We start from the raw sequence: 15,756 nt of genomic DNA, 5'->3' as shown, positions 1-15,756 counted from the left end.
CTAAGGTTGTTTGGAGCAGACCGTGCATATGACCGTGAAAGCACTGTATTGCATTGTTTTGCACCATAGATTGTACTGTTTACAGAGTGGAGTTTAAAATAGAAGATAGGATAGGAGAGACTACTGGAGATATCCTAACAAAAGTTCCTTACCTAAAATGTACAAGTAGGATTAACATGCCAAGCAAAAGGAATGAGACCACTAATGTGGCAAATGAAACAGAGAAATGGTGACATAACCAATGTTGTAGGGTAAATTGATTGATTAAATTCAAGGTTGTCGGGGACCATAATTAGGGGTACCCTCAAGACGCCTAATTCTCAGCTGGTAACCCCCATCAGCATAAAGCTGCAAAGGCCTGATGGGCACGATTAAGTCAGGGATCAGTCCCCACGAGTGACTCGATCACGCTTCACCCGAGCCTAACCTCGGCCAAAGGCAGCCGACCTCGAGAGACTTCCGTCTCGCCCGAGGCCCCCTTTTTATGGCGGACACATCACCGGCTCGCCCAAGGCCTTGGCTTCGCTCAGAAGCAACCTTGACTAAATCACCGCACCGACTGACCAAATTGCAGGGGCATTTAACGCAAAGGTGGCCTGACACCTCTATCCTGACACGCGCCCCCGGCAGAGCCGAGGTGACCGCCGTCACTCCACCGCTCCACTGGCCAGTCTGACAGAAGGACAGCGCCGCCTGCGCCACTCCGACTGCAGTGCCACTCGACAGAGTGAGTCTGACAGGCAATCAGGCCTTGCCAAAGGCGCCACGGCGAACTCCGCTCCGCCCGACCCCAGGGCTCGGACTCGGGCTAAGACCCGGAAGACGGCAAACTCCGCTCCGCCCGACCCCAGGGCTCGGACTCGGGCTAAGACCCGGAAGACGGCGAACTCCGCTCCGCCCGACCCCAGGGCTCGGACTCGGGCTAAGACCCGGAAGACGGCGAACTCCGCTCCGCCCGACCCCAGGGCTCGGACTCGGGCTAAGACCCGGAAGACGGCAAACTCCGCTCCGCCCGACCCCAGGGCTCGGACTCGGGCTAAGACCCGGAAGACGACGAAACTCCGCCTCGCCCGACCCCAGGGCTCGGACTCCGCCCTGGCCTCGGCCGAACGACTTCCGCCTCGCCCGACCCCCTGGCTCGGGCTCGGCCACGGCAACAGAAGGCAGACTCAACCTCGGCTTCGGAGGAAACCCCACGTCGCCCTGCCTAGAGCACAGACCGCCACGTCAACAGGAGACGCCATCATCATCCTACCCCGAATCGACTCGGGTCACGAAGAACAAGACCGGCGTCTCGTCCGGCCAGCTCCGCCAGAGGGGCAATGATGGCGCCCCACAAGCTCTATGACGACGGCGGCCCCCAGCTCTCTTACGGAAGCAGGACAACGTCAGCAGGGACTCGACCGCCCCAACAGCTGTCCCTCCATCAGGCTCCGCCGCACCTCCGATAGCCACGACATCACGCCAGCAGGATGCCCAGATCTCTCCGGCTGCCACATTGGCATGTACCTAGGGCGCTAGCTCTCCCCCCGCTAGACACGTAGCACTCTGCTACATCCCCATTGTACACCTGGATCCTCTCCTTACGACTATAAAAGGAAGGACCAGGGCCTTCTCAGAGAAGGTTGGCCGCGCGGGACCGAGGACGGGACATGCGCTCTCTTGGGGCCGCTCGCTTCCCTCACCCGCGTGGACGCTTGTAACCCCCCTACTGCAAGCGCACCCGACCTGGGCGCGGGACGAACACGAAGGCCGCGGGACTTCCACCTCTCTCACGCCCGGCTCCGGCCGCCTCGCCTCTCCCCCCTCCGCGCTCGCCCACGCGCTCGACCCATCTGGGCTGGGGCACGCAGCACACTCACTCGTTGGCTTAGGGACCCCCCTGTCTCGAAACGCCGACAGTTGGCGCGCCAGGTAGGGGCCTGCTGCGTGCTGACGAACAGCTCCCCGTCAAGCTCCAGATGGGCAGTCTCCAGCAACCTCTCCGGCCCGGGACGGTGCTTCGTTTCGGGACTCTCGAGTTCATGTCCTTCGACGGCAGCTACGACATGACACTTCTTCCACCGCCGCGCGACTACGACAATGGCGGCCGACAACCCGCCCTCCGGTGGCGGAATCGACGACGTCTTCCCCGCGTGGTGGAAGAGCGATATTCGGGCTCGCTCCGTTCTCTCCCCCGCCAACGGAGGAGGAGGCGGAGCCGTCAAGGCCAGGCGGGAGGCCGCGCTTCGTCAGCCGTCGAGCGGATCGACGCCCCCGACGCCCCGACGGAAGGCACGCCGGACGTCGACCTTGCGTTCGAGACGGAGGCGAGCGCCGTCCCCCCGCGGCACGCTGACCTTGAGCAAGAAGACGACGCCGGCGCGCTCGCGGAAAGCCTGCAGGACGTCGCCCTCGAACCAGAGATGACGGCGCAACCAGTCCCCGATGTGACTACGTCGCTCCTCGTCGACCAAAAGGTAACGACTAACTCCCATCTTGCGTCATTTCGACTCGGCCTCAACCCGCCAAACGACCTCGTTTTGGCGGGCGCCCTCATTGAGGCGAGTGCAACCCCACTGAGGTTCTGTATGCGGTCGCCTTGGGACCGACTGACGGACGTCTCGACCTACGGGCCCTCTGGGTCCGAGGAAGATGACGATCCCAGCATCGGTTGGGATTTCTCCGGACTTGGCAACCCCAGTGCCGTGCGGAACTTCATGACCGCATGTGACTACTGTCTGTCCGACTATTCCGATGGAAGCCGCAGCCTTGGCGACGAGAGCTGCGGCCCAAGCCGCGAATGTTTCCACATCGAGCTAGGGGATCCCACCGAAGGCAACCACCTTGGCATGCCGGAGGATGGTGATCTCCCTAGGCCGGTGCCTCGCGCCGACATCCCACGGGAGCTAGCTGTGGTCCCCGCTCCGGCGGGGGGTTACGACCCACAACTCGAGCAAGTCCGCGAGGCGCAGGCCAGGCTCAACGAGGGAACAGGAGCGCTTGAGCCGATCCGTCGAGACGTCGGACAGGCATGGGTGGGCCAACCCCTGGCCGGAGAAATACGTCATCTGCCCCAAGGTCTCCAGCACCGCGTCGCCAACGACGTCAGGATCAGGCCGCCGCCCGCATCCAGCGGGGTCGGTCAGAACCTGGCAACTGCAGCAATGCTCATCCGCGCGATGCCGGAGCCGTCAACCACCGAGGGTCGGCGAATCCAGGGAGAACTCAAGAATCTCCTGGAAGGCGCTGCGGCCCGGCGGGCCGAGAGCACTGCATCCTGGAGGCAAGGACATCCCTCGGAACCTCATGCCGCGACTTCCCGATTCATGCGGGAAGCCTCGGTCTACACCGGGCGCACGCGCAACACCGCGCCTGCGGCCCCGGGCCACCTCGGCAACGAGCACCATCGACGCGACCGTCGGGCTCACCTCGACGAAAGGGTGCGCCGAGGCTACCACCCCAGGCGTGGGGGACGCTACGACAGCGGGGAGGATCGGAGTCCTTCGCCCGAACCACCCGGTCCGCAGGCTTTCAGTCGGGCCATCCGACGGGCGCCATTCCCGACCCAGTTCCGACCCCCGACTACTATCACAAAGTACTCGGGGGAAACGAGACCGGAACTGTGGCTCGCGGACTACCGCCTTGCCTGCCAACTGGGTGGAACGGACGACGACAACCTCATCATCCGCAACCTCCCCCTGTTCCTCTCCGACACTGCTCGCGCCTGGTTGGAGCACCTGCCTCCGGGGCAGATTTCCAACTGGGACGACTTGGTCCAAGCCTTCGCTGGCAATTTCCAGGGCACATACGTGCGCCCCGGGAATTCCTGGGACCTTCGAAGCTGCCGGCAACAGCCGGGGGAGTCGCTTCGGGACTACATCCGGTGATTCTCGAAGCAGCGCACCGAGCTGCCCAACATCACCGACTCGGATGTCATCGGCGTGTTCCTCGCCGGCACCACTTGCCGCGACCTGGTGAGCAAGCTGGGTCGCAAAACCCCCACCAGGGCGAGCGAGCTGATGGACATCGCCACCAAGTTCGCCTCCGGCCAGGAGGCGGTCGAGGCTATCTTCCGAAAGGACAAGCAGCCCCAGGGCCGCCCATCGGAAGAAGCCCCCGAGGCGTCTGCTCCGCGCGGCGCCAAGAAGAAAGGCAAGAAGAAGTCGCAATCGAAACGCGACGCCGCCGACGCGGACCTTGTCGCCGCCGCCGAGTATAAGAACCCTCGGAAGCCCCCCGGAGGTGCAAACCTCTTCGACAAGATGCTCAAGGAGCCGTGCCCCTACCATCAGGGGCCCGTCAAGCACACCCTCGAGGAGTGCGTTATGCTTCGGCGTCATTTCCACAGGGCCGGGCCACCCGCCGAGGGTGGCAGGGCCCACGACGACGACAAGAACGAAGATCACCCAGCAGGGGGGTTCCCCGAGGTCCGCGACTGCTTCATGATCTATGGAGGGCATGCGGCGAATACCTCGGCTCGGCACCGCAAGCAAGAGCGCCAGGAGGTCTGCTCGGTGAAGGTGGCGGCGCCAGTCTACCTAGACTGGTCCGACAAGCCCATCACTTTCGACCGGGCCGACCACCCCGACCATGTGCCGAGCCCGGGGAAATACCCGCTCGTCGTCGACCCCGTTGTCGGCGATGTCAGGCTCACCAAGGTCCTGATGGACGGGGGCAGCTGCCTCAACATCATCTACGTCGAGACCCTCAAGCTTCTGCGCGTTGATCCGTCCTCCGTCCGAGCAGGCGCTGCGCCCTTCCACGGGATCATCCCTGGGAAGCGCGTCCAGCCCCTCGGGCGACTCGACCTCCCAGTCTGCTTCGGGACACCCTCCAACTTCCGAAGGGAGACCCTGACGTTCGAAGTGGTCGGGTTCCGAGGAACCTACCACGCCGTGCTAGGGAGGCCATGCTACGCGAAGTTCATGGCCGTCCCCAACTACACCTACCTGAAGCTCAAGATGCCGGGCCCCAACGGGGTCATCACTGTCGGCCCCACGTACAAACACGCGTTCGAATGCGACGTGGAGTGCGTGGAGTACGCCGAGGCCCTCGCCGAGTCCGAGGCCCTCATCGCCGACCTGGAGAACCTCTCCAAGGAGGTCCCAGACGTGAAGCGCCATGCCGGCAACTTCGAGCCAGCGGAGACGGTCAAGGCCGTCCCCCTCGACCCCAGTGGCGACACCACCAAGCAGATTCGGATCGGCTCCGGGCTCGACCCCAAATAGGAAGCAGTGCTCGTCGACTTTCTCCGCGCGAACGCCGACGTCTTTGCGTGGAGTCCCTCGGACATGCCCGGCATACCGAGGGATGTCGCCGAGCACTCGCTGGATATTCGGGCCGGAGCCCGACCCGTCAGGCAGCCTCTGCGTCGATTCGACGAGGAGAAGCGCAGAGCGATTGGCGAAGAGATCCACAAGCTAATGGCGGCAGGGTTCATCAAAGAGGTATTCCATCCCGAATGGCTTGCCAACCCTGTGCTTGTGAGGAAGAAAGGGGGGAAATGGCGGATGTGTGTAGACTACACTGGTCTCAACAAAGCATGTCCGAAGGTTCCCCACCCTCTGCCTCGCATCGACCAAATCGTGGATTCCACTGCTGGGTGCGAAACCCTGTCCTTCCTCGATGCCTACTCAGGGTATCACCAGATCCGGATGAAAGAGTCCGACCAGCTCGCGACTTCTTTCATCACGCCGTTCGGCATGTACTGCTATGTCACCATGCCGTTCGGCTTAAGGAATGCAGGCGCGACGTACCAGCGGTGCATGAACCATGTGTTCGGCGAACACATCGGTCGCACGGTCGAGGCCTACGTCAATGACATCGTAGTCAAGACTCGAAAGGCTTCCGACCTCCTCTCCGACCTTGAAGTGACATTCCGGTGTCTCAAGGCGAAAGGAGTCAAGCTTAATCCTGAGAAGTGTGTCTTCGGGGTGCCCCGAGGCATGCTCCTAGGGTTCATCGTCTCCGAGCGAGGCATCGAGGCCAACCCGGAGAAGATCGCGGCCACCACGCAGCACCCCGAGCCCTTGTTGGAAATGCTTTCCGGCAAGGCTTCTACTGGCCAACGGCGGTGGCTGACGCCACTAGAATTGTCCGCACCTGCGAAGGGTGCCAATTCTATGCGAAGCGGACACACCTGCCCGCTCAGGCTCTGCAGACAATACCCATCACCTGGCCCTTCGCTGTATGGGGTCTGGACCTCGTCGGCCCCTTGCAAAAGGCGCCCGGGGGCTACACGCACCTGCTGGTCGCCATCGACAAATTCTCCAAGTGGATCGAGGTCCGACCTCTGAACAGCATCAGGTCCGAGCAGGCGGTGGCATTCTTCACCAACATCATCCATCGCTTCGGGGTCCCAAACTCCATCATCACCGACAATGGCACCCAGTTCACCGGCAAAAAATTCTTGGATTTTTGCGAGGATCACCATATCCGGGTGGACTGGGCCGCCGTGGCTCATCCCATGTCGAATGGGCAAGTAGAGCGTGCCAACGGCATGATTCTACAAGGGCTCAAGCCTCGGATCTACAACGACCTCAACAAGTTCGGCAGGCGATGGATGAAGGAACTCCCCTCGGTGGTCTGGAGCCTAAGGACGACGCCGAGTCGTGCCACGGGCTTCACGCCGTTTTTCCTGGTCTACGGGGCTGAAGCTATCTTGCCCACTGACCTGGAATACGGCTCCCCGAGGGCAAGGGCCTACACCGAACAAAGCAACCAAGCTAGCCGAGAGGAATCGCTGGACCAGCTGGAGGAAGCTCGGGACAGGGCCTTGCTACACTCGGCGCGGTATCAACAGTCCCTGCGACGACACCACGCCCGAGGGGTCCGGTCCCGAGAACTCCAGGTGGGCGACCTGGTGCTTCGGCTGCGACAAGATGCCCGAGGGAGGCACAAGCTCACGCCCCCCTGGGAAGGGCCATTCGTCATCACCAAAGTTCTGAAGCCCGGAACATACAAGCTGGCCAACAATCAAGGCGAGATCTACGGCAACGCTTGGAACATCAAACAGCTACGTCGCTTCTACCCTTAAGATGTTTTCAAGTTGTTCATATACCTCGCACCTACGCAAAGTTTAGTTGTCAAGGAAGGGTCGGCCTAGCCTCGGCAAGGCCCGACCCTCCCTCGGGGGCTAAAAGGGGGGAGACCCCCTCTGCGTCGAATTTTTTCCTCGAAAAAGGATCTCTTTTTAGCAGGATTTCTTCCGTGCTTCTTGACTACTTCGGAAAGCGGATCCTGGAAACGACGAGGTACACGTAAGCAGCCAAGGCTGACCGAGCCGAGGGACTCCTACGCCTCCGGGATACGGATACCTCACTCGTCCCCTTCTGCGATAAGTAACTTGCGCTCGGGTAAAGCGACTCCGTGGACCGAACGAGTCATCACGTTCGGAAGCTTTCCTGCCGAAGCAGTCCTTCAAGCTTTCTCGACTAAGTCGGGGACAGGGCCTCATGGACGGGTGAAAGTACGCTTAAGCGGCAAGGCCGACCGAGCCGAGGGATTCCCACGCCTCTGGGATACGGATACCTCACTCGTCCCTTCCGCGAAAAGCAACTCTCGCTCACACAAACATCCCTGTTACCGACAGAGTCCAGATGCTCGAAACAGGAGGAAAAAAGACGCAGCTTCGCAAGCGCGGCGAGGGCGTGTTCTTCTGGCCTCGGCGGCCGCAGAAAGCACACGCTACAAGACGATCTGATCCTGCAGGCTCGGGTCTTCACGCCGAAGGGAGCCGTAGCACCCTCGGCATCGACGACGTCTACAGCAAAGCCCGACCCAGCCTCGGGCGGCGCCGAGGTCCAGGGGCTCCTCCGGGAATCCGGCCCGAGCAGGCGGCTCAACCGGTTACCCCTAGGGCCTCGGGCGACCGGCTTCCAAGGGCGCTAGCCCGATCCGAGGCCTCGACTGACCGACTTGGGCGTCGGCTCCGCTGACGGGCGACACGGCTAGGCTCCGGCCAACCAGGTTCCCCATTCTCGAGCCAACTCCGCCTCTGTTCATACTGATATCGCTACCCCCGGCCTCAATCCACCAAAGGGCGGCCGAGGGGTCCCTTCGACTAAGCTAGAGGAGCCTCACGTAACAAGGCCGAACGGGCCGAGGAATTCCTACGCCTCCGGGATACGGATACCTCACCCGTCACCTTGACACGGGGCAACTCATGCTTGGTAAAGCGGTTCAGATAATCAAACAGGCGAGACTTAGTGCTCAAAAATGAGGAAAAAACACGGCTCCGTGCCGAAATTACATACACGTTCAGGCCTCGACAGCCACAATGAACGAACTCACTGGCATCCGAAGTGCCATTACAAACGGAACTCCGGTTCCCCCTCCGCAGGTACGAACAACCCCACTCCGAGGGGGAAGGCCTGCGGAGCAACGGAAGGCCGACGGTCGGCGCGCCGTCACCTGCTCCAGCAGTGGCGACGACGGCGACTTCTGCTCTGGGGGGCCGAACAGCGGCAACGCTGACCTCAGGGTGGATGCCGCTGCCAGGTGGCCCCCGCCCATGCCCAAAACTCGTGAGGCAAGGACGGGCAGAAGGCCGTAGAAGTTGGAGGTCAGCCCGTGGCCGGTCCCGGCCGCCGCGCCGGCGGAAGAACCTCTTCCGGCTGCCGTGGCAGACGCCGACGCCGCAAGAGGCCCCGAAGCCACTCGCGGCTGAAGACCAGGCACGCTGCAGCTGCCGGACGCCACGAGCAATGCCCGCTTCTCCCCCCATCACTGGGTGAAGGAGCGGGCCACCGCCCACGCAGGGGCCGACCCCAACTCGGCACTCTCCCCTCCCCAGCCTTGGTGATGAAAATCCTTGAGGCTGAGGAAGGGGCAGAGGCCGCAGCCCGGCTCGCTTTCCCCCACCATCAAGCTGGAGGTCGCCATCTCGGGTGACCGCCGGTGAAGGGGTGCGACCGGGCTGCGTGATGAAAATCCTTGAAGCCGAACGATGGCTGAGAGGTACCAACTCCCATGGAGTCGCGTTCCTCCAACGAGGAGGCGGAAAGGCGGCGGATATCCCCCATCCGGGGGCTTGGAAGACGGGAAGACCCGGCGCTTAAGGGAGGAAGAAGACATGGTTGCCTTACGAAAGGAGCCCCCCTCCTTTTAAAGGCAACTCCCCCTACGTGCGTCCCCAGGCGCCGCGGGCCGAGTCTTCTCCAGCACACTCCAAGACCCTCCCCCGCGACGCGGGGGCTGGGTCCCGCATGTCATGCAAGCCGGCTTAGGGCAGAAGAAGCCAAACCGCCGCGCGTGATGCGCACGACCGTCCAGCGGTTACAGGCGACCCCCCATTTTCGCCCAGACCAACGGGCAGAAGGGGCGAGCAGCCATGAAGGCGGCATGCAACCGCGCCAGATGGACGCGCTTCTCCGACTTCTGACACGCCAGCTTGGGACCCAGGCCCACGCGTCGAGCAACCGGCGCGCCAGTTGCTGCATGCAAGCAACCGCACCGCCACTTGTGCCACCATCGCGCCTCTTCGGTTGCGAAGCCTATGCCACGACTCGAGGCGACCCAACAGCGCCAGACTGGCGCATCGGTCAAAGCGACCGAAAGTGGGCCGGCAGTAATAGCGGTGGCAGGCGGGCGGGCGCAGCGGTCGCGTCGTCAGCCAGGCTCACGTCCCATCCTGAGACAGCAAGAGAGCCTCCTCTCACGGCGTGAAGACGGTGCACCCGTGACCCGTTCCTCGAACGGATCGCACACGCGTAGCGGCCGCCCCGCCAACCACTCGCCCCGTCGCATTAACTCCGCGGCGGGACACGCGGCGCTTCTGGCAGGAGGAGCGCGCGACGCTTCACCTTCGCCTTAATAACCGCGTCAGGAAAGGTACGCCACGTCGTCCGATTTCGTATCCTTTTCCGTTTTCCTCTTTCTCTATCTCTTGCAACAGGGACCGGGGAAGGGGGATACCCCGAAAGGGATCCTTCTCTGCGAAGGAACCGGGCTCCGAGCCCCCCATTACTGATCAGGGGTTCGAAGGCTGGCCCCCCGAGGGTTCAACAGCCGCCTCAGATCGCGTGGGCCCGACACCCACTACTGGTCAGGGGTTCGAAGGCCAGCCCTCCGAAGGGCTCCATGGCCGCCTCAGGCTACTCGGGCTCCGCGCCCATTACTGATCAGGGGTTCGAAGGCTGGCCCCCGAAGGGTTCACAGTCGCCTCAGACACCGAGCGAGGGATGACCAGGGGTACGTTCGATACATAACCGAGGCTCGGGCTGCGCTCCCGAGGTACCCTAGGACATTTCCGAGACCAGCGGGAACGATCTTGTAACGGAATCCCATCGGAGGGAGGCATCGAGCCCTCGGACCCCGTCGCCAGGGAACCGGGTCCGGCAAATCACCCGCAGGTACTTTTGGGCGTGCCTCTGGGCCCCTAGCCGACCCCCAACGAACGGGGCACGGACGTCCACTCGGATTACCCGCTTGCAGCTCACCGGAGACACCATGTTCGGTGCCCATCGAGGGTAACATGGCGCACTCCCCCCCTCCTCCTTGCGGAAAGGCGACGTAGGGGCGTATGTAAAAAGCCGAGTCTGTCCCTGATCGTCCTCTCGCCCGGTGCAGAGGCTCGGGGGCTGCTCTCGCAAAAACCGGCTCCGGCCAAATCGTTGACAGCGTCAACATACCAGCCCGAGAGCTTGGGCCCCGACCGTGCACCCGGGCTACGGCCAGTTCGCATGAGGGAACGACCAGACCAGCCGAAGCGTAAAGCGAAGCATTAAGACCTCGAAGGAGTGTAACCACTCCTCCGAGGCCTCGGGGGCTACACCCGGCGGGTGCGCTCGCGCGCACCCGCCGGAACGAAATGCAACCGAGAAAGGCTGGTCCCCTTGCAAAAAAGTGCGACAAAAGCCTCCAAGCGAGTGCTAACACTCCCTTCGAGGCTCGGGGGCTACTGTCGGGGACCATAATTAGGGGTACCCTCAAGACGCCTAATTCTCAGCTGGTAACCCCCATCAGCATAAAGCTGCAAAGGCCTGATGGGCACGATTAAGTCAGGGATCAGTCCCCACGAGTGACTCGATCACGCTTCACCCGAGCCTAACCTCGGCCAAAGGCAGCCGACCTCGAGAGACTTCCGTCTCGCCCGAGGCCCCCTTTTTATGGCGGACACATCACCGGCTCGCCCAAGGCCTTGGCTTCGCTCAGAAGCAACCTTGACTAAATCACCGCACCGACTGACCAAATTGCAGGGGCATTTAACGCAAAGGTGGCCTGACACCTCTATCCTGACACGCGCCTCCGGCAGAGCCGAGGTGACCGCCGTCACTCCACCGCTCCACTGGCCAGTCTGACAGAAGGACAGCGCCGCCTGCGCCACTCCGACTGCAGTGCCACTCGACAGAGTGAGTCTGACAGGCAATCAGGCCTTGCCAAAGGCGCCACGGCGAACTCCGCTCCGCCCGACCCCAGGGCTCGGACTCGGGCTAAGACCCGGAAGACGGCGAACTCCGCTCCGCCCGACCCCAGGGCTCGGACTCGGGCTAAGACCCGGAAGACGGCGAACTCCGCTCCGCCCGACCCCAGGGCTCGGACTCGGGCTAAGACCCGGAAGACGGCGAACTCCGCTCCGCCCGACCCCAGGGCTCGGACTCGGGCTAAGACCCGGAAGACGGCGAACTCCGCTCCGCCCGACCCCAGGGCTCGGACTCGGGCTAAGACCCGGAAGACGACGAAACTCCGCCTCGCCCGACCCCAGGGCTCGGACTCCGCCCTGGCCTCGGCCGAACGACTTCCGCCTCGCCCGACCCCCTGGCTCGGGCTCGGCCACGGCAACAGAAGGCAGACTCAACCTCGGCTTCGGAGGAAACCCCACGTCGCCCTGCCTAGAGCACAGACCGCCACGTCAACAGGAGACGCCATCATCATCCTACCCCGAATCGACTCGGGTCACGAAGAACAAGACCGGCGTCTCGTCCGGCCAGCTCCGCCAGAGGGGCAATGATGGCGCCCCACAAGCTCTATGACGACGGCGGCCCCCAGCTCTCTTACGGAAGCAAGACAACGTCAGCAGGGACTCGACCGCCCCAACAGCTGTCCCTCCATCAGGCTCCGCCGCACCTCCGATAGCCACGACATCACGCCAGCAGGATGCCCAGATCTCTCCGGCTGCCACATTGGCATGTACCTAGGGCGCTAGCTCTCCCCCCGCTAGACACGTAGCACTCTGCTACATCCCCATTGTACACCTGGATCCTCTCCTTACGACTATAAAAGGAAGGACCAGGGCCTTCTCAGAGAAGGTTGGTCGCGCGGGACCGAGGATGGGACAGGCGCTCTCTTGGGGCCGCTCGCTTCCCTCACCCGCGTGGACGCTTGTAACCCCCCTACTGCAAGCGCGCCCGACCTGGGCGCGGGACGAACACGAAGGCCGCGGGACTTCCACCTCTCTCACGCCCGGCTCCGGCCGCCTCGCCTCTCCCCCCTCCGCGCTCGCCCACGCGCTCGACCCATCTGGGCTGGGGCACGCAGCACACTCACTCGTCGGCTTAGGGACCCCCCTGTCTCGAAACGCCGACAAAGGTGGTCAGTATGAGCATATGCTCTAATTTTTTTCTAACATGTTTAGTATTGTATAAGAACCAAATATAAAAAGAATTCCATAGTTGTTTTGGTTAAACTTTTTGTACTTCCTTAACTATATATCCATATATAAATTGTTGTTGAAGACTATTGTTCGCACATAAATCAAAATATTCAAAAGTTTCTCAGGCACCATAGACATATACTTAATTTACCAATAAAACATTAGGGTTATAGAGATATAACCATAAAGCTTACAATGGTAGCAGGAGAAGCTACTGATTCATTAGCTAAAATTGTAACTTTTAGTATCAAAAGGCTAACTCCATGTATAGTGGAAGCAATCATAGTTCTAACAGAACATGGAATGTTGAAATATAAGTGAATTTGCCACCTTCTTCTATCAGCTTACGTTAAAATAATTAGAGTATGCAACTCAATTTAAAATCATGGCCATGTGTCTTGAGTTTGAATCTTGCGAGTATTAATTAAATACTATCAACTGAAGTAATTAAAGTCAAAACCAATTTTCTTTTACAATCATGCAAAGGGTCCACATTTCACCAGTCTAAAGTTTTCAGCTAGTTTTCTCTAGTTCTAGACCTAAGGCTAATGACATTTACTGTTAAGAGGCCTTTAGATGAGTTTGTTAGATGACTCTAGTAGCACCCCTTAGTTTCTTAGTTCAACTCCCATTGGGAGGAAAATTTTAGGCTGGGACTTAATATATCATTCGCTGGTTCCCCTAGTATGTGCACACGAGACAGACTAGCCTATGGGATGTAGATCCTCATCCTCGTGTAGGGGCGAGGAGACTCAAAGCACGAGTAAGATCTGTCCTATAGGGAACGAACCCTCATGCTGCATAGGGGCTAGCTTTCATGACCTTTCTTAGTCAGGCTCTTATTCAGCTTTTTAATATAGTACTATGGGGGTGGTCTTTCCCATCCAAGTTTTTAATGACATTTACTTGAAGCCCCCAATTATCAATATAAGAGCAATTTTCATCAAAGCCTATTTTTGTGATGTTTTAGAAGGGTATGTTTGTATCACATAGGGAGTAAGAGGGAGGTGCAAACATGCAACTAAGGATGATCATTTCTCTCTTTAGAAATACAAGAAATAAAAAGTTTTGGGTTGTACTAGTTAATGTGCTCATGTACCCCATTACATTGTTTAAAAACAGTGGATCGAGTAGGAAGAGTAATTAAGTAGATCTTATCTACTCAACCATAGCATCAATGAGCAATTGTTTTGGCCTTTTGAGTCCATTTTTAAATAAAAGACTGTTGGGGGCTTCGTTTCTCGAAGGTCCTCAAAAACACGATTAATCATTGGTTATCAACATATTTGTCAAGCATTGCAGGAGCTTCGGGATCAGACTATCTTCGATATAGAACAGTGAAAGGGTAATGAAGGTAGCTACGTCATAACAACCCAGGAAGATGATGCAAGGAGAAGGTGTCATCCAAGATGCCGAAGGCAAAAAACAATGTTGTCCCTGTGCTATTTGTAAACCCGGTGTATAATCTCTTAGGGCATAAATGTAATATCGTACGAAGTTGTACGATTCCCTATAAATAGATGAATAGTGCCCTGCATAATGTACCTCTTTTGGAGGGCCGAATAATTGTTGTGTGTAACCTTCTCCTCACTTCACTTTCGCTCTAAAACATTTTCTAGAGCCGAAGGTATGTTTGTAAATTTTATGTATGAAGGAGAAGAAACATGTTATTGTTATGTAAGACAAGTTGTCATGTTTAAACTTAATATCTTTGATACATTCATTTACTTACTTGTAATAATAAATCATGATTCACTCGATAAAATTTCAATCTTCGACTTCGAAGGAGTTATCCCAAAGAGATTACTGCTTGAAGACGAAGGCTGACTGTCTCTTTTAATATTGTGTTGCCTTGTTTTTGATTGCATATAGCAATTAAGAACGAGTGACCAACAAAGACTATGGCAAGGGTTTGCATAATATGCTAGGCTATATGTTGCCCTAGTTGTCTGTGTGGCTATATATGAACATTTCCAAAGCTATGGTATAATATACATCTACATATGACAATGTTATGGCATCTATGATTTTAGATTTTGCGTTGTTCATTTTGTTGATTTAAGTGCATGAGCACACATATTTTCTTTGCAGTGTAATGTAATGCAATGTGACAATGTTCTTAACATGTTGGGGAAAGAATAGTAAAAGAGAGTACATATAATTTCCTTCGTAAAGGATCAACACATAATCATAGTTTCTTGTTTACCTTGTTTACAGGACCAAGGTTAATATATTGAGTACACTCATCTTCATAGTGAATGTGTCTCATGGCAGTGCGCAAAGCAATCTCTCTAATTTTTATCCCAGGCCATTGCATAATTGGTTCAACAAACTTATGTAGAGTGGCCCATAAGACATCCTGAAGAAAAGTATGTGGATAGTACAAATCTTCCTGAAGTACAAAGTATACACAAACTTTACACAATTTCCAAGAGAATATATATATATATATGCTAGATTCTAAAATACATATCACAGGCGGCGCAAAAAAGGAGAACTTATCTTAATTCCAGGTTTTATTAGAATAACTTCTCAAATTAGTTCTCTTTCTTGTAGTAACTTTGTGAATGGCATAAAAAGGTACTTCAACATACAGTTTTTAGATCTATTCCAAGCATACAATAGGTTGAAATCAATTAACCTCAGAAATTAAAGTGGCTAGTCAATTCTTGTTCTCAATTAACAAGGAATATGGACCACACTGGCTAAATAAGATTCAGTTGGGACTAATCATATATTACATAGGCCCAATCTAGCCACTTATAATAAATTTCTACCATATACTATTTTCGCTCATACACTCATTATTAGAAATGAGCAATATAAATCTAGAAATGTGATTATACACATCGAAGTGTCTATGACATAATCATGATAGTTTCATGTTTAGTACCTCATATTCAAGGGTTTTATGGTATTGTGTGCATAATGTGTACTCTATGGCCACCTATATTAACAATAATGATTGAACTAATCTACAATATCGTTAATATATATTTAGATACATGTGTTCCTATAATTTTTGGTGATATCTTTCATAATGTCACTTGGTGGACTTGTAAAAAATCTCATATTTCATTATCATAAGTAATAAATAGGTAGGCAATCATTGATAATAAAAGTTCATCAGGCTCTAGTTGTCTAGGATTATTGGATTAATATATTAATGCTAGAAGGTAGTT

At 57.0% G+C, this 15,756-nt stretch overlaps 1 pseudogene; it reads right to left on the bottom strand.

Moving 5' to 3' along the window:
- LOC103636781 (cycloartenol synthase-like) overlaps positions 1 to 15,756 on the bottom strand; it is a 75,891-nt pseudogene that overhangs the window by 22,112 nt on the left and 38,023 nt on the right.

The sequence above is a fragment of the Zea mays genome, chromosome 8 (assembly GCF_902167145.1).
Source record: "Zea mays cultivar B73 chromosome 8, Zm-B73-REFERENCE-NAM-5.0, whole genome shotgun sequence".
NCBI lineage: Eukaryota > Viridiplantae > Streptophyta > Magnoliopsida > Poales > Poaceae > Zea > Zea mays.
The sequence above is the reverse complement of the archived record's forward strand: the minus strand, read 5'-3'. Positions and strand labels throughout refer to the sequence as shown.